Raw genomic sequence first — 20,186 nt, forward strand, 5'->3', positions numbered from 1 at the left:
CTGGAGCTTATATGCAAGCAAGGGAGTTGGAAATCCCCTGCCCAGATAGCTTTCCTGTGCCCTTTGTTCTTGCAAGTTCTCAGAAATCTTTCACTTTTGCTGAGGTGTGGTTAGTTAATAAGCAAAGAATACTTTCTGATCAGGTTCTTCTCGCCTCAGCCAATCTATTTGCATTCTTTGTTGAAAACATGGGATGGTCCTTTCTGGCCCTGTTTTTTCCCTGATTAACACCCCTACATCCTCACTCCCAATCCTGATTTGTGATTGTGCAACCCTCAGCCCTGAGCCCTCACTGGCAATGAAGACCTTTTATGCTCATTAGTCCTCCTCTGATGTTTTTATGACTCCTCCATCAGTCAGAGTCAGGGCTTTTCCTGAGAGCAAGGCTGCCTAGGAGAGGACAGTCAGGGGTGGTATGGAGTGATGTGTCTTGCGAGCAGCCTATTCACAGTGGGCTGACAGAAAGTGAGACATTTTTTGAGAGGGCATAGGATAAATAACCCTCGACTGAGAGGATACATGAGTTCAAGTCCCAAGGTTACCTTGGTATATTATCTTGGCCAAGTCTGTTCATCTCCTTAGATACTGGCTTCCTGATCCATAAGATGAGATGATTGGAGATGATTCTTAAGTGTCTTCCAGGCTCAAAAAACTTTGTTTATAAAATGTCCTTACAAAAAGAACTTTGGAATACTGGGTCTTGAGCTAGTCAGCACACTTCCTAACATGTCCCAGAATCTGCAAACCAAGCTCAGTACTTGAAAACAATTCAAAGCCAAAAATCAAATGCCGACTCCCACCTTTCACATACCAATCACAAGCCAACAGAATCATCCACATCCATTCTCACACCACAGTGCCTCTATTTCCCCACCTTTCCCCCAGGACTCTCCCCACTGCTGTGATCTCAGAGAAAACCTAAAGGTACTGCTCACTCCCTTCATCTTGACATTTGGGTTGAGACAAAAAAGAAATGCATTAGCTCTGTGCTCTCAGGAAATTTACTCTGCCACTGTGATTCTTCTAGCATTCCAAAGTAATCATTGCCCTCTCCCAAACTCTCAAGACATTGCCACGGAACAAATTTTTTTGAAAGAATTTATTTAAAGCATTTCAATTTTTTTTTTTTTGCAAAGTCTATAACAATGCCAAGTTATCATCTTTGTTTGATATGCTGTCAATGGCCATTTATTGTACCTTCACTCACTAATAGGTCTCAGATGACCCCATTTTATTCTAGGGGTTTCCATCCTGGAGAACTTGAATTTATAGAGGTGTCCATGTAGAGTAATGGGATCCAAGAGCTCATTCCAGTATTTCAAAAAGTACTATACGTACCATGTTATTTTAATGCTTGTTGTATAATCAGTTAATAAGATTAGAAAAACTATTACTTAAATGTATTTTGTGGGGTGAACATACTTTTTTAAGCACATAGAATGGAACAGACTGGAAACTATTGGCCCTTGCTATTCTTCTTTCAGATATCTCACCCAGTTCCCATTGTTCCAAGTGTGTTTAGAAACCAACACTTGAGGGTTGTGCCTTTGACGGCTACACCGCAGAGAACAATGCCCCTTCATCCATTGTCCAATAGGATTTTGGAATTCTGAAACATCACCAGTGGCTAGGCAGAAAATGTCAGATCAGGTTGAGGGTGACAGGAAAAGAGAAAGCCTTTCAACAGGGTAGAGATGGGGGAAGGGCCTGGAAAGGGGGAAAGGAAAAGTTATACAAGCCCAGACTTGTGTGAACTGCTTTTCACTTTTCAGACTTTATTTGCATCCATTACCGTCTTAGATTTTCATGTTATTCCTCAGAAGGCAAGAGAGAGAGTAAGTGGATAAAGTCTAATTAAAATTAAACCATTCTCTTCTCACACCCTTCCTGTCTTTGCCCTTCTCTCCTCAGTAGCCTATGTCTGCATCTTGGAGTCAATGTCTGCATTGTCAGGAACAGAAAGGAAACTTAACCAGAACTCCAGGGGGAGGAGCTCAGTAATGACATTTCCCAGGAATTACATTTGCACAGACCAGAGCTTCAGACCTGTAGGTTTAGCAGCTTCTGTGCACTGTTCCCTGAATTCCTTGCATATCCTTGAACACACAAAGCTCTCTATCACCCCCAGGCCTTTTAGCATACCATTCCCTCTGCGTGGCCGGCCTTTCCCTCCAACAGCATGAATTTATAAGAATGCACAGTATAAGCAGCATCTCCTCCAGAAAGCCTTCTCTGACTCTCTTCTTCCCTATTCTGGATTATGTGCCCATCTTCTGTCCTCCCATTCTCCCTGCGCAAGCCTCTCAGAACCTGTTTCTCCTTCTTCTTTCCTGTCGTCTCCAGTAAACAGTAGAAATCTTGTGGATCCGGATTATGTCTTAATTAACTTGTATCCTCAACACTGTTCCACATGGTGTCTAACACAGTAAGTTATTGTTGTTGGGTGCCAAGTAGGCAACTCTGACTGATCATGACCCCAAGTGACAGAGCAGAACTGCCCCACAGGGCTTTCTAGGCTGTAATCTTTATGGAAGTAGACAGCCAGGTCTTTCTCCCCTGGAGCAACTGGGTGAGTTCGAACCACTTAATATTTACTAAATGCATGAATGAATTGATAAATCATTGAATAATTAAGTGAACAACAAAAATATATTTAGTGCTAAATGTTTAGTGGATACTATATATATTTCAGGGACTACCAAGATATTAAGGAGTTCTGGGAGTAGTGGCTAAGTTTTACAGCTGCTAACCAAAGGGTCGGCAGTTCAAATCTGCCAGGGGCTCCTTGGAAACTCTATGGGGCAGTTCTACTCTGTCCTATAGTGTCGCTATGAGTCAGAATCGACTCAATGGCACTGAGTTTGGTTTTGTTTTTTGGTGGCATAATTGTTAAGCACTGGGCAGCTAACTGAAAGGTCAGGGGTTCTAACATACCAGCAGCTCCACAGGAGAAAAGACCTGACAATCTGCTCTCCCTATGGGGAAGTTCTACTCTGTTCTGTAGGGTTGCTATGAGTCGGAATCAACTTGAGGGCACACAACAACAACAACCCAACACCCGAACCAAATCCATTGCTGACCAGTCGATTCCAATTCATAGCAACCCTACAGGACAAAGTAGAACTGCCCATGGGGTTTCCAAGGCTGTAAATCTTTATGGAAGGAGACTGCCACATCTTTTTCCTGTGGAGTGGCTGGTGGGTTCAAACCCCAACCTTTCAGTTAGCAGCTGAGGACTTAACCACTGCACCACCACAGCTCCACAACAACCCAAGATATTATTAAATGTTACATCATTTATTGTCTCAGTAGTGTAGCCAGATAATTATCAGTGTCCTTGTTGACATAAGCAAAATGCTAACTCGCCACAGTCATATTAGTAGCAGCTGGTAAGCAAGTGTTAAGATGCAAACCTATAATTATAGTCCATGTCTTGTTATGATCATATTGTGTCGCTTCAGTGAAAAGAAAAAGTGCATGCACATGCGTACCTTGTTACAGGAAATGTACAAATTTGAGGAAGGCAAAGAAAAGCAGTCAGGGAGCTACAGAGAGTCTTGAGATGCATGAAAGCAAGAAGAGGTTCAAAGTCTAAGAGAGGGCAGGCATATACCTGGATGGTAGGATCTGCCTGGAGCACCACCACCCTTCCCCACTTGGCAGAGGTGAGCCAAGAGCTCAAGAGTACAAGAGTCAAAGCCTGAAGGAAGGTGGAAGCCTGGTGGAAAGGTCAGCTAGAACTCTTCTCCCAGAACTGTGAAATTTCAAGACTGCCTGATAACACTAACTCCCATCATCACGAAGTTCCATAGGCTTCCCCTGGACCTCCTCGACCGTTAGGGCAAAGCAAAAACTAAAGTCCCGAGGTCTCCATTCCCAGGCAGGGTCTTAGAGGTTGGTCAGTCACCCCTTCTCGTCAATTAAAGTGAGCCTCCCTCCCCTTACAAGCTTCACAAATCAGGAATAGATATCTCCACTGGAAACTCACCAGCATCATGCTGTTCCTGATTGGCCATACACTGGAGTGGCAACAGAGAAGCCACCCACAGGAGTTGGGGATTTTCAGCATAAGGTGCCTGCGAGGGCAAGACAAAGGTCCCTCCTGGGAAAAACTAATTCTGGGAATTCCCTACCCAGATAGCACCTGGTTTCTGAAAACCAGTGCTTTTTCAAGGAATGTGAAAAACAAATCTGTACTCCTGTCTTGTCTCCCTCTTCTGTTCCTATACGAAATTTCCTTCCTGTCCAAGGCCAGGGAAAAAGCTACCCCAGATACCCTGAATGACCTCATTTCTGATCACAGGAGGGATTTGTTCTTAGAACCTGGCCTCCTTGCTTCATACTGCAATGGCAACTTGACTTTCATTTTTCCTTGTATCATAATAAGTTCTTTCAAAGGCAGAAAGATCTCTTTTCATTTGTCTTTCTTACAAATTCAAAAACCAGCCACGGTAAAGATCAGACTGTGGAGATCTTCCTAGGTTAAGGGAATAAAACAAATGACTTAGATATCAACAAACTGCTCAGCTACCCCCTGGCTGGTGGGAGGTGGTCTTGGACTAATCACTGTACCCACTGAGGCTCCCCTGGGGCAGAAATCTCTTTCCCCTTCTCTTTAATAATGTCCAGAAAGAGTTTGTGAAACTACTTTGAGATCTACAACATTGCTTCAGAAGTGCCAAGCAAACTCAGTCAAAAAGCTACTAGGACTGCTCTGACTGGGATCACAACAGAGGGTCCTGGGAAGAGCAGGAGAAAAATTGTAGAAAAAAAATCAAATTTTACTTACTGGTCTGACAGAGACAGTGACCCTAAGACACCCTTTTGACCTGGAACTGAAGCCATTCCCAGAGACCACCTCCCAGTCAAACAACAGACAAGCACATAAGGTAAACAACAACATCCAAGAGGAATGTACTCCTTAGAACAATTAATTATAGGAGATCAAAAGGGCAATATCTGCCTAAAAGCAAAGATGACAAGGGAGGAAGGGGTAGAAAGTCAGGACTAAAAGAAACAGGGAACCCAGGGTGGAAACAGGGAGAGTGCTGACGCATTGTGGGGAATGAAACCAAGGTCATGAAACACTTTTTGCACAAACTATCGAATGGGAAACTAATCTGCTCTGTAAGCTTTCGCCTAAGGTACCCAAAAAAAAAAAGCTACTAGGAATTCTCATTTATTGATGATTGGACCACCCTCCCTCAAAGGAGGACAACTTGGGTATACCTGTCAAAATTAAAAGTCGACATGCCAAATTAAAACAACCCAAATGTCCTTCAGTAATAGGGAGATAGATCACTGAATTGGGGAATAGCATCAGCAGTAAAAATAGATTGATTTTTACCTGCAACAAACAAAACAGGTGAAAACCTATTGAGTGAAAAAAGCAAGACCAAGAAGACAATATAAAGCGTGGTTCTTTTTTCATAAATCTCAAAAATAAGCAAAACGACATAGAGAAAGAGATAAGTGACTTTAAAATTCAGGGTATGTTCAGTCACTGATCCTTGTACCTGGGTCTGATAACAGTGTGTAAAAATTACCTGAGCCCACAAATTGACTAGAATAGCTAATGCAATCACGGGCTGCAGGATAGGGTACAGGCCAATGGCCCACATCCACTTTGCACCAGTCAGGCTATCCTGAATTCAATCCAGGCTCTGCCTCCTACTCCCTATACTTACTTAACCACCCTGAAGCTTAGTAGTCTCTTCTGTAAACTGGGAATTTCAGTTAGGAATAGGCTGTGCTACCACTAAAAATAATGTCACTTTAAAAAGATGGAAGTACATTTCAGCTCACATCAAAATTCAGAGGTAGGAGATTCAGATCTGGTATTGTAGTTCTGCTTTGCAAAGAGTTCAGGGATGCAGCCTCCTTTGAATTCACTGCTTTGCCATTCTTGGGGTATGGCCCACACTTTTGTGGTCCAAAATGATGGCTAGTGCTCTATCCATTACATTCACATTCCAGAAAGCAGGATGGCATAAGCGAGGAAATAATATAGCCAAATAAAGAGTGTGGGAAGCAGTCAGAAGTGACTTCTCTTACATCCCATTGCCTAGAATCTATGGCCACTCCTAGTTGCCAGGTAGGTTGAAAAATGTAGTCTTTACTCTGAGCAGACATAACCTAACTGAAATAGTATGGAAGGAGAGGAGAATTACTACGAGGGAACAAGAAGCAGTCTATGACATAATGAGGAAAACAATATCTATATCACATGATTATCGTGACAATTAAATGAGATTTCGTATGTGGACAGGCTTTTGCTAGTCTACCGAAAAAAAGAACAGAGCGTGGAAGTAGAATGAGATAAATTCTAACACAGAATAACCTCAAAAATGTGCAAGCTGTACAAAAAAAAAAAAAAAAAAGAATGGGAGAAAGAAATGCCCAGCGATAATTCAAAAGATACTGAGTTCTAAGGGAATTTTGGTGAATCAAATGAACATTAGACAAAATGCCCTAAAGGTTCTTTCAACCTTAGGATTCTGCAATTTTGTGTTCCTACACTATGGTCCAACACAGAGGAAACAAAAGAGAATAGAATCTGAGAATTTACAATAAACAATGTAGTCTGCACTGAATGATCTTTCCTTCCAGTAACATTTATAAATTCTGTAAGAATAAAATATATGTAGAAATCAATTGTTTGAAGTCACGAGGGAGTGATCAAAAGCAAGGAGAAGCTAGAGGGGATTTGACCCTTGAAAGACAGGAATCACCATAGGTAAGACCCATATTTATGCAGCTTTTCTCTGAAGGCACTCCTCAGTCCATGCATGCCAGGTGGATATAGCTCAAGCAGAAAACTGCTGTCTTGTTGGCCTCATGTATAGAGGTAAACGCTGCCAGAACATCTGGAAAATTAAGGGGGGGATCTCAGAAAGGAGGGAACTACAGAGATAAAAGCAAAAACTACATGAGAGTTTCCCTCAAATCCTTGGCTGATCCCTAAACTACAGATGTTCAGTGCCAGCTTTCAGGGGGCCCAGGAAGAAAACAACAACTGGAAGTCTGAAAGAGCCAAACAGAAAGTTCTTCAGCTTCCCACCACAGGGGAAACAGTGTTCGCAATTCAAATTCTGCTAAGGTAGAAGAGCATGATAAACATCTTGGGCTGACCAGACTTACTGGTCTAACAGAGACTGGAAAAACCCCAGGAGTATGACCCCTGGACACCTCTTTAACTCAGTGCTGAAGTCACTCCTGAGGTTCACCCTTCAGCCAAAGATTAGACAGGCCCGTAAAACAAAACGAGGCTAAATGGGCACACCAACCCAGGGGCAAGAACGAGAAGTCAGAAGACAGGAAACTTGGTAATGGGGAATCCAAGGTCAAGAAGGGAAGAGTGTTGACACGTCATGGTATTGGCAACCATTTCACAAAACAATATGTGTATTAATTGTTTAATGAGACACTAAATTTGTTCTGTAAACATTCATCTAAAGCACAAAAAAAAAGCATTTTTCATTACCATGTCAAAGACGAAACGTTTAAGCATTCCCATTTAAAGAAAAAAAAATGACCTAACTGACCTTTATATAACATTCTACCCAAAACCATCAGATTACATTCTTCTCAAGTGCATATGGAATATTCATCAGTAAATGCTAGGCAATAAAACAAATCTCAATAAATTTAGATGAATTTAAATCATTCAAAATATGTTCTCTGACCAAAACGAAATTAAATTAGGAGTCAATAACAGAAATAAATTTGGGAAAACCAAAAATATTTGGAAATTATACAACAAAATTCTAAATAGCCCAAGGGTCAAAGAAGAAAACCTAAAAGAAACCGGAAAATAATTTGAATTGAATGAAAAGAAAAACTCAACATATCAAAATTTATGAGATGCAGCTAACAGTACTTATGGGAAAATTTGTAGCTTTAAGGAAAAGTCTAAAATCAATAATCTAAGCTTCTACCTTAAGAATCTAGAAACAGAAGAGCGAACTTAACCCAATACAAGTAGATGGAAGGATATCAGAGCAGAAATCAATGAAATAGGAAACAGAAAAACAATAGAGTAAATCAATGAAAACAAAAGCTGATTATCTGAAAAAAAATCAACAAAATGATAAAACTTCAGTAACAGATCAAGAGAGAATTAGCAAAGAATAAAATTACCAACATCAGAAATGAAAGTAGTACATCTCTACCAAATCTACAGAAATTTAAAGGATTGTAAGGAAATATTGTGAGCAAATTAGACAACTTAGATGAAATTTAAAAGTTCATAGGGAGTGGAATTACCAGAATTGACTCAAGAAGAAATAGAAAATTTGAGTAGAACTATAACAAGTAGAGAAGTCGAATTAATAATTAAAAATATTCATGCACACATACACAAAGCTCAGATTCAGAAAACTTGACTGGTAAGTTCTGTAAAACATTTAAAGAAATAATACCAGTTCCTATAAAAACTTTTCATAGTGTAGGAGAGGAAACTTTCAGACTCCTTCTATGATACCAGTATTACCCTGCTACCAAAACCGGATAAAAAATCACAGGAAAACAACAGAAAATAAAATCCCTCATGAACACAGATACAGAAACTCTTAACGTAATATTAGAAATCAAATCTAGAAGTATATAAAAGGTGTTATCCACAATAATCAAGTGGTATTTATTCCAGGACTGCAAAGTTGGCTTAACATTCAATAATCAATTAATGTAATATACCATGTTAATAGAATAAAAGTCAAAAATCATGTGATCATCCCAATACATGCAAAGAATGCATTTAAAGAAGCCCAATGCCCACATATGTTAAAAATTTCTACTAACTAGGAACAGAAGAGAACTTCATCAACCTGATTAAGGACACCTACCAAAAATCTAAAGCTAGCATCATACTCAATCATGAAAATCTGAAAACTCTTCTGTAATATCAGAACAAGGTAAGGATTCCATTCTCAATACTTCTACTCAACATTCTACTGGTGGTTCTCTCTAGTGAAATAAGAAGAGAGGGAAAAATTAAAATCATTAAAGATTGAGAAAGAAAAGCTGTTATTTATAAACGACATGAGCCTGAACATGAAAAATAAAAAAAATCTACTAAAACTAATAACCAAGATGAGTAAGATTACAGAATGTAAGACCAATATTTTAAAAACAGTATTTCTATATATTATCAATGAACAATCCAAAAATGAAATCAAGAACACAATTTCATTCACAAGAGCATAAGTATGTTATTGTCGTTAGGTGCCATTACTTGTATGACCCCATGTGACAGAGTAAAACTGCCCTATAGTGCTTAATGGCTGTAATCTCTATGAGAAAGCAGATTGCCAGGTCTTTCTCCTACAGAGTCACTTGGTGGTTTCCAACCTCCAACCTTTCAGTTAGCAGGTGAGCATTTAACCATTAGTGCCACCAAGGTTCCTTAAGTGTAAATATACATAGCAATAAATTTAACAAAAAGTTCAAGACCTGTATGCTGAAAACTATAAAACATTGCTGAAAGAAAATAAGGAAGATCAAAATAAATGGAGATATATACGTTTTTTATATATGTATTAAGTTCATTAATTGAAAGACTCGATATTGTCAACTGTCCATTCTCCTGAAATTGATTTATAGATTTAATAAAAACCCAATCAAAAGTAGGTCTTAGTGTAGAAACTGACAAGCTGATTCTAACATGTATATGGAAATACAAAATACCTAAAATAACCCAAACGATGTCAAAAATCTAGAGAACTTAAAATGTCAGATTACAAGACTTATTCTAAAACAATAGTAATGAAGATAGTGTGGTTGGTGTAAGGAAAGACAAAGAGATCAGTGGAACTGAACAAAAAAATCTAAAACTAGAGCCAATAAAGTCAATTGATTTTCCACAAAGAAAAAACAAACAAACAAACATCGCCCTGGAGTCAATTCCGACTCTTAGCAACCCTATAGGACAGAGTAGAACTGCCTCATAAAGTTTCCAAGGAGCCCCTGGTGAGTTCGAACAGCCAGCCTTTTGGTTAGCAGCTGTAGTACTTAACCACTACACCACCAGGGTTTCCTTTCCATGAACATGGATTCAGTGGGGGAGGAAGGGGGGAAATGGTAGTCTTCTCAACAAATGGTTCAGAAGTAACTGGAAAAATTCATTAAAAAAAAATAAACCATGACTCCTACTTCAAAACATACACAAAATTAATTTAACATAGGACATACAAATAAACATACAAACTAGAAATAAAAAGTTTCTAGGAGAAAACATAAGAGAAAATATTTATGACCCTAGAATAAGAAAAGATTCCTTAGGATCTAAAAAATAGTAACCACAAAAAGATAATAGATAAATTTTGAGTTAATCAAGTGTAAAAGCTTCTTCTTGTTGAAAAATACTTAAAAATGAAACGGCACACCACTGATTGAGAGAAAACAGTCCTTTTGCACTTACATGACAAAGGGTTTTTATCCAGGATATATAAAGAACTCCTATGATTTTACCATAAAATAACCCAATAAAATATGGGCACGTGACTTGAACTGATACTTCACAAAAGAAGATGTAAAAGTGGATAATAAGAACAGGAAAAGATGCTTAACAGCTTAGTCATCAGAGAAATGTAAACAAAAACTGTAATAAGATACCATGCCACACCAACAGAATGGCTCAATTAAAAAGGATAACAATACTAAGTGCTCGCAAGAATACGGAGCAATCGAAAGTTTCAAAATCGATGGTGAGAAAAGAACAATTTTGAAATATGGGTTAAAGGTTTCTTATAAAATTTAACACATGCATACCAATGACTAAGAAATTCCGTTCATAGGTATTTACCAAAGAGCTCTAACAATATATGCCCACAAAAAGACTAGTACATTAAAACTCATAGCAGACTTATTCACAATAGCAAAAACTGGAAACAACCCTGCATTAATTTTCTACAGCTGCATAACAAATTACCCCAAAACTTAGTGGTTTCAAACAACAAGTACCATCTAACAGTTTTTATGGATTAGGAATTGAGAAGCAGATCAGCTGGTGGTTCTAGCTTAGGGTCTCTCACTCATGAGGCTGCAGTCAAGACGTCAGCTGGGAGTGCAGTCCTCAGAGGACTTGGCTGAAGCTGGAGGACTCATTTACAAGGCATCTCAGTCACACGATGTGTGTTTTTAGCAGAAGAACTTAGATCCTCCCCAAGTGGATTTCTCCATCTGCTGCTTGAATGTCCTCACGACATGGTAGATGGCTTCCCCAGAGTAAACCGGAACCCATTCCCATCGAGTTGACTCCAACCCATAGCGACCCTATAGGACAGAGGAGAACTGCCCCATAGGGTTTCCAAGGAGTGCCTGGTGTATTTGAACTGCTGACCTTTTGGTTAGTAGCTGTAGCTCTTAACCACTACACCACCAGAATTTTCTTCCCCAGAGTGAACAATGCAAAATAAAGAGCAAGAAGGAAGATGCAACACCACTTAATGGCCTAGTCTTGGAAGTCACACACCATCATTTCTGCCATGTTCTATTGGTTAAAAGTGGGTCATAAACTATAGCTCACACTCAAGGAAAAGGGAAGTAGACTATCTTGTGAAGAGAGGAGTATCAGAGAACTAGAAGACATATTTTAAAACCACCACAAACTCAAATGTTCAACAACAAGTGAATGGATGAACAAATTGTGATATCTTCATATAATGGACTACTACTCAGACATAAAAATAAAAAAATTAAAAAAGGAATGGACTATTGATGCCCAAAATGACATGAATGACTTTCAAAAATGTTGTGCAGAGTATAATAAGCCAAACACAACAGAGTACGTGCTGGATGAATCCATTTATATGAAGTTCTAGAACAGGCAAAACAATCTGAAATGATAGAAATCAGATCAGTGGTTGCCTGGGTCAAGGGGTGAGGAAGTGGTAATTATTGTAAATGGGCATGAAAAACTTTTGGAGTAAAGGAAATGTTCTGTATCTCCACTAAGATGGTGGTAACCTGAGTATACTTGTCAAGCCTCAGTGAATTGTACATTAAAATCTGTGTATTTTATTATGTAAATTATACCACCACATAAAAGGGGTGAGAATAAGTCAAAGTGAACTGGTATTGGTGAGCACATTAGAGGCTTGAGAGGAAAGACTGGAAATACAAGACACGCTCTAGAGGTGGTGGCAAGAAGAGAACAATAACCTGATACTCCGCAGTGATAGAGAGGACCAGTGGGTGAACTTCATTTTTCACCACAAAGAGCACTGCTGCTACCACATTTCCTCTGGATCCTCCCCTCCCTTCTTAACCATCATTAGTGCCAGTTGCTAATTGTGGGCTGTGGGGCCTCAAATCTTGGTAGAATTAACAAGCTATTTCTCTCCATGGGATTGGAAACCTGGAATCCCTCCCTCCATCACCTCACCATACTTCCCTTTCTACCTCTAATGCCTCTAGAAGAGAGGTGGTTAGCAAAGAGCTCCATAGCAGAGCTTCCTCTGACCCCCTTGATCTCACATGCCCAGCAGAGTGAAAATGGTGGGATGTGGTCAGTGCATGGCCTCTGCATGCAGGCAGCCCACCTGGGTTCAATCTCAGCTCTGCTGCTTACTAGATACATTTCCAAAACAAATTATTCATTTCCTACATGCTTTCATTTCTTTAGCAGGAAAAGAATATAAAAATAGTGCTCACCTCTTGAAGTTGTTGTAGGGAACAATGTACATAAAGTACTTTGAAAGATGCCTGAGCAGTAAATACTAACAATCACTGCTGTTACCTGACTTCTAAGCTCTAATCATCTTCAAGGATGAACTGCTCCTCCATCGTTTGTTTGCAATTCATATTGTGAGGATCACCTGGAGCCTCCAACCACTCCAGAAACTCCTTGTCTTGGGGGAGCTCTGGCAGCAAGGCAATGAGGAGATTCTGACTTGATTTCAGGTAAGTTACAACTTTATGCTCCTGCAGCCCATCAATTTCATGTCCTCAATAGTGGAGCAACCAGGAGCGCCAGATTTGAAATCAAACTAGATCAAAAATCCTGTCTATGGCACTTATTGACTGAGTAACCTAGAGAAAGTTACTTCACCTCTCAAAGACTGTTTCTTCCTCTGTAAAATGAGGATAGTAACTACTTTTCACGGTTGTTGTGGGAACCAGGTATTCAGCAAATTGTTTAGCACAGTGCCTGGTACATAGAAAGCACTCAACAGATGGTAACTGCTAAAGCAATACCATGATTATCTTTACTAGATTTTAGAGCAGAATTTGTATCTCATTCCCTTGTAGCATGTATTACATAACTGGCTGTTTAGTGGCTGATCAATAAAGAAATGAGTGTGCATGCATGAATATAGAACTAATGGGAAGTGGAAAAAGTAGTGCTTGCCTTTTGTTGGTATGAGAGAAAAGAAGCACCAGGTGAAAGAGCATAAGGAAAAGGCAAGCTCTGAAAGACAGAAGAAAACAAAAAGAGAGTCAAAAGGAAAATAAAAACTGAAGAGGTCTAGAAAAAAACATGCAGAGTGAGACAAGTTGCCAAGGGAGTAAACATATGAGAAATGCAACAGATGGGGGATGAATGAGACATGGTGGGCAATTGTTGAGATACGATAAAGTTTAAAAAAGGAATGATGAATTAAAAATAATCAGAATAGCAGTCACCTCTTCAGGGGGAAAGAAAGAGATCTAACCAGGGAGGAGCATACTGAAGGCTTCTAAGATCCTGGGAACGTTTGGATCCTCCCCTCCCTTCTTAACCATCGTTAGGACCAGTGGCTAATTAATTGTCTGTGGGATGGAGGGCCTGAAGTTTTGACAAACTGAAGGAAGGTAGGCATATTTATGGAAACCCTGGTAGCATAGTGGTTAAGAATTTGGCTGCTAAACAAAAGGTTGGCAGTTGAAATCCACCAGGCACTCCTCGGAAACCCTTATGCAGCAGTTCTATTCTGTCCTATAGGGTCACTATGAGTCGGAATAGACTCAGCAGAAAAGCGTTTGATTTTGTTTGAATAATTAATTTTTTTTTAAAGAAAAAAAATCCTATCTTCAAGGGAAAAAGTAATGATGGAGGAAGTAATACAGACGGACACACACATACACGAAAGAGGGAGTCCTGATAAACAGGGAGATGAGATATAGCTCTTAATACAAAATGGAGATGCTGTGGTGGAGAGATGGTCATTCCATCCTATAAACTTCCAGGACAATTTCTGCCAACATTACCACAAATTTGCTTGCCACTCATTCCCTAAATGTTCTTCTTCTTAGGTTATGTGTGCCCAGAAAAACTGAGGTCTTACCTCTGAGCTCTCAGGTTGGTTGACATCTTCCACCCCCATCTCTGGGTTCACCTGTGCTTTAATGCTCTTTTTCACAACAGAAATTCAGGTCACCTCCTCCAGAAGATTCTCCTTGATTCACCCACCCATATTGCTTTTTTCTATGAAGAATCCCCTCACCCATTTCTTTTACATTATTTGCCTTTAATTTCTGGAGTCTTGACAACTTTTCTTGTATTTCTCTGTGTTTTTTATGTCATCAGGCCACACTCCCTCCAGCCTCTCAGCTTCCCCTTGTAGGGCCTGAACCTATCAGCCTATAATTTAAGGTTGGTTGTTTCAGTGACTAAAGAAACGCTGATAATGAGGCCAACGTCTGACATATAGATCTTCTATGGGGAAAACTATAAAAGACATGGTTGGAACAAATAGCAACATTACAGTATGGACTATAGAGTAGATAGTAATATTTTATCAGTGTTAAAGTTTATATAGGAGCCCTGGCAGCATAGTGGTTAAGACCTCAGCTGCTAACCAAAAGTTCAGCAGTTCAAATCCAGCAGCCACTCCTTGGAAACCCTGTGGGGTCGTTGTGAGTCAGAAGCAACTCGACAGCACACAACAACAGCAACATGTTTATATAACAGAGTTTGCTTTTTTCTTAGGAGCTACATGCTGAAATATGAAAGAATGAAGAGACTTGATATATGCAATCTACTCTCAAATGGTTCAGAATAAGCATAACTGTGTATATAAACAGAAAGATGAAATGATAAAAAGAAATGTGGCAAAATGACCACAATTGGTTAATCTGGATACAGGTGTTCTGTAGACTATTCTTGGAAAATCGCTGTAACCTTGAAATTTTTATATGAAAAGTTTTTAAAATCTCATAGTGAATAGAATTCAAGAGGCATATAAATTCTAAGTGCTATTTAAATGTCTCAATTTCAACTCAGCACTTTGCTGTTGATACAATCTTATCTGAAAGGGAAGAGGTTAAAAAATATATTATCCTTTTCATTTCTAAGCCCTATCACCTAAAAATTTTTGCAGTAACAGAAGACAATAAAGATTCCATAAATTGGAGTGTTTTGGGATCTTATTTTGCTGCATTGCACATAATTTTAAGTTGAGGTTAGGGCTTTGCATTGGTAGAGAAAGCTCTTGTACTTAGTTTAATAACTCATTATATTTTGTTTAGAAAAGACAAGATTACCTAAATGAGCTCCCTATGGATGGGGTCACCACACAGAGGAGGAATCTCCTTCTTAATCCACATTTTTTGTCAGTGGTGGACTACCCAGAAAATAATGGTAAAGTAAATAAAAATGAATGATTCTAGAATATTTATGCTCCTTCCCAAGAGAAAGCGACATTACAGAGATACTTATTATTTATGATCAGGAAATCTGATTAAAGCATTTCTTTGTTCAGTCTCCCCGGACTTCCCTAGGAGAACATTCAGAACTCCCACAGTTCTCAGGACAAGATAAACCAAAACAAACTCATTGCTGTTGAGTTAATTCCAACTCCTAGTAACCCTATAGGACAGAATGGAACTGCCTCCATAGGTTTTCCAAGGCTGTAAATCTTTACCAAAGCAGACTGTCACATCGTTCTCCCATGGAGCAACTGGTGGGTTCAAACTTCTGACTCAGTTAACAGCTGAACTCTTTAACCACTGCTCCACCGGCGCTCCTTCAGAGCAAAAGAGGTGCTCCACAATTGACCATTGAATTAATGAAAACCAGTCAATTAAACTCATATCTTGCATCAACCTTCTTTGTCCTCAAAAGTAAGAGGTACCAGTATGCTTTCTTTGTTCACACTAGACAACATTTGATCAGGAGGAACAAAGGAAGAGAAGGTGCTATTGCATGGTGATGAGCCTGGGAAACAGAGGCTGGGTGAGAAGAGGGAGAAGGGAATCTGTATGACCTGAAAGTATCCAGGGTGGGTTCTTAAAAAACACTTTGGAACACACTTGGAAGACAGCTCTTTTCCCTCTCTAGGGTCTAAATGAACAAGCCATGGTCAACCAAAGCTCCCCAGTGGGCTTTATCCTTCTGGGATTTTCTGAACACCCAGGGCTGGAAAAGGTTCTTTTTGTGATTGTCTTCACTTCCTACCTCTTGACCATGGTGGGCAACACACTCATCATCCTCCTGTCTGTGCTGGACCCAGGCTCCAATCACCAATGTACTTTTTCCTCTCCAACCTCTCCTTCTTGGATCTCTGCTTCACCACAACTTTTGTCCCTCAGATGCTGTTCAACCTCTGGGGCCCACAAAAGACAATCAGCTTCCTTGGCTGCTCTGTCCAGCTCTTCATCTTCCTGTCCCTGGGGACCACTGAGTGCATCCTCCTTACAGTGATGGCCTTTGACCACTATGTGGCTGTTTGCCAGCTCCTCCACTATGCCACCATCATCTGCCCCCTCCTGTATTGGCAGCTGGCAGCTGTGGCCGGGGTCATAGGTCTGGTCCAATCAATAGTTCAGACAACATCCACCCTTTGCCTACCCTTCTGTCCCCACTGGCAGACAGATGAGTTTTTATGTGAGGTTCCATCTCTAATTCAACTCTCCTGTGGGGAATCCACCTATAACGAGATTCAGCTGGCTGTGTCCAGTGTCATCTTCTTGGTTATGCCACTCACCCTTATTCTTATCTCGTATGGTGCTATTGCTCAGGCAGTGATGAAGATTAGCTCTGCAATAACATGGAGAAAGGCTTTTGGAACCTGCGCTTCCCATCTCATTGTGGTCACTATCTTTTACAGTTCTGTCATTGCTGTCTATCTCCAGCCCAGAAAATCCCTATGCCCAGAACAGGGGCAAGTTCTTTGGTCTTTTCTATGCAGTGGGCACTCCTTCACTTAACCCTCTCAGGTACACCCTGAGGAACAAGGAGGTAAAGAGGGCATTCATGAGGCTGCTGCAAAGCAAGGATACTCCAGGGAAAACGGAGGGATAACAGTTTGATGTGCTGTCTAAATTATGAGGTTTCTTCACGCTTTTGTGAGCAAGTGTGAGCTCACAAGCACACTGCCTTCTACACACATACCTAAGCCATCACAGTGGATCACAGTGTGACTATGTGGTATAGAAAAGAGTCAGAGACAAAGAGACTGTGTTAAGAGAAGGTAGGAGCTCTATAAGATGTCTATCTCAAACATTATCTTGCCCATTAATTTTTAACATTTCCTCTCTTCTCCATGCCTTGTGATCCTCCAGGAACTAAGAATTTCCTCACGGACATCTCTCTCTTCTCTTTATATCCTCTGAGAGGCTATCATGAGACAGTTTCTCATTTCCTCCCAGGTTCTGATGAGGAATGAGGCTTTCTGCCCCATGCCCCTCATAAAATATCTGTAGAACACAATGAGACTTAGCTGCTGTCTAGAATTGGCTTCTGAGCAATGAGATATCCTACAACTCACATTGCAGTCGTATGGGCCCTTTTGTGTCAATGCCATGCTTTTTAGTGTGTGGTGTAAGGACTCAAGAATCTGGCACTTATGGCTACTCTTCCTTTTGCTGCTTATGTAAGTAATGTTGTTTTTAGCTGCTGTCAGGTCTGTCTCCATCTCTTGGTGATTCCATTCACAACAGGATCTGACCAGTGTAATACATAGAGTTTTCGTAGTCTGATTTTTTGGAAGTAGATAACCAGACCTGTCTTGCATGTAAGTAATAAACTCTCTGAACTAAAATTGGCTCATTGTATCTTTACCAGCAAATCAGCCAGGCCTTGGCCTTGCCTTGCCTGTCATGTGTTTAACCAGCATCATCATCTCTCTAGCCTCACTTTTGGTTCCACCATGTCTTCTTTCCTTCTTCCTCAATGTCCTATCTCTCCACTTTCTCCTCTTATAGCGATCCTCTTTTACATGTCTTTTTCCTTTTTTCCTTAAAGTAACAGCCAGGAGGAAGTAAAACTGAAACTCAGTATGCACATAATCTCATCCAAACATATGCCTTGGTAGTGAGGCTTCTATATTTCACATGATATGTAAACTATTAATTCTAAATAGGCTGTGAAAAGTTAAATTATTTATACTGTAATCACAAAAGCATCCAAAAAAAAAAAAAAAACTGTAGTGATAGCAACAAAAATGGCAGAGTAAGGACCTCTAAAAATTATCTCCTTCATACAACCAACAAGAACACTGGAAACATGATTTAACATTTCATGCAAATTCAATGAGGCCTCAGTCACAACTACATGATGGACCCAATAAAGGCTCTGAACACGGAGGCTCTGAGAGCTTCCTGGTTGGCAGAGGGAGGGTGAACCACCCTCTTCATATGGAGGCTCCACTTTGGGAAAATTCCCAGACCTCAACCATGCATCTCATCCTTACAAGGATCTTGATTTGTATCCTTTTGCCACAATAAATCTGTAATTGTAAATATAGTTTTTTTTCTGTGAGGCATTCCAGTGAATTAACAAACCCAAAGGAATAGTGAAAGCCTGCAGGTGAAAACGAAGGACCCTAAGGGAGGCCCTAGAGCTTGTGGTTGAAGTCCTGAAGTGGTGGTGGGAAAACCCCGAATTTGTAGCCAGCACTTCAGAAGTAAGGACTTCATGTGGACTCCTGCATTTTCTGCTGGTGTCTGCCTATTTTGCACTCAAGGACAATGTCCCTTCAACTCTGAGATCTTACCTAACTCCAGGTGGTTCGGGGCAGAGAGAGGGAGTGCCACATGGGACGCTAGTGTCAGAGATGATTGAGAAGTGGGACAGTGGGGATTAAATTGGTTACTCTTCATATTTTGGGAATTGGATTTATGTGGATTCTATTCATGAAGGTCTAAACACACCAATGAAAAGAAATTCTCAGAATGGAACAAAATAGCCAAAACCGCTTGTTGTCAAGTTGACTCCAAATAATGGCAATTCCACGTGTGTCAGAGCAAAGCTATGTTCCATAGGGTTTTCAATGGCGTATTTTTCAGAAGTAGATCACTGGGCCATTCCTCCAAGGCACCTCTCAGTAGACTAAAACCTCTTACTTTTTGATTTGCAGCCAAGCATATTAACCATGTGCACCACCCAGAGACTCCATAAACAAGATTCAACTACAGGTAGTCTCCAATTTGTGATGGTGTTCCTTTCCAACAACTCTGTCATAACTTGGTTCTAACATATGTCACATACCTCATTTTGTGGTTTCACTATTATTGCCTTTTATTATCATTATATTTATAAATCATAACCTTGGACATCTACAAGTGACCATCTGAGAATGATAACATCATCAAATTACACACTGCAACATTGTATGTAGTAAAAAAAAAAACACGTTATTAATGATAAAAAGTACAGAAAAAAGGTTGTAATCACGGTTCATCGTAACATGAATACATCATTAGTCAGGGATTACCTGTACTTAATACCTTTTTTTTTAAAGAAATCATTAAGAAAATGAAAAAGTCTGCCTTGAGCATTATGCTCCTTTAAGAACTATCTATATGGCAACAAATTGACAACAACAACTTGAAAGGTTAGCTAGGAACCTTAGGGGGCAGTAAGTTTATGTTAATGAGGAAGGAACAACTCAGAAAAGGGGGGTGAGAATGGCTGCACAATTAAAAGAATGTAATCAATGTCACTAAATTGTACATGTAAAAAGTGTTGAATTGGTGTATGTTTTTCTGTATATATTCTCAACAAAAACAAAATAAAATTTAGGAAAAAGAGAAGCAAAAAAAAGGAAAGAAAGCAAATGTAAAGGCAAGGAACATTATGAGAGAAATTTATATATATATTTTATATGCATATATTATACAAATTAATGCCTACAACTTATGACAAGACAAGCCAATAAAAACGGACAAAAGATTTCAATAAAAGATATGTGAGAACCAGTAAGCACTTGATGAGAAATTCAACATCATTTACTATCAAAATATTGCAAATCAAAACTACTTTGAAA

The 20,186-nt window shown here is 39.7% G+C and overlaps 1 pseudogene; it reads left to right on the top strand.

Annotated features, from left to right (window-relative positions):
* The first annotated feature begins 16,276 nt into the window (after positions 1–16,276).
* LOC126066485 (olfactory receptor 2H1-like) lies at positions 16,277–17,221 on the top strand (annotated as a pseudogene).
* Positions 17,222–20,186: the final 2,965 nt, after the last annotated feature.

The sequence above is a fragment of the Elephas maximus genome, chromosome 1 (assembly GCF_024166365.1).
Source record: "Elephas maximus indicus isolate mEleMax1 chromosome 1, mEleMax1 primary haplotype, whole genome shotgun sequence".
NCBI lineage: Eukaryota > Metazoa > Chordata > Mammalia > Proboscidea > Elephantidae > Elephas > Elephas maximus.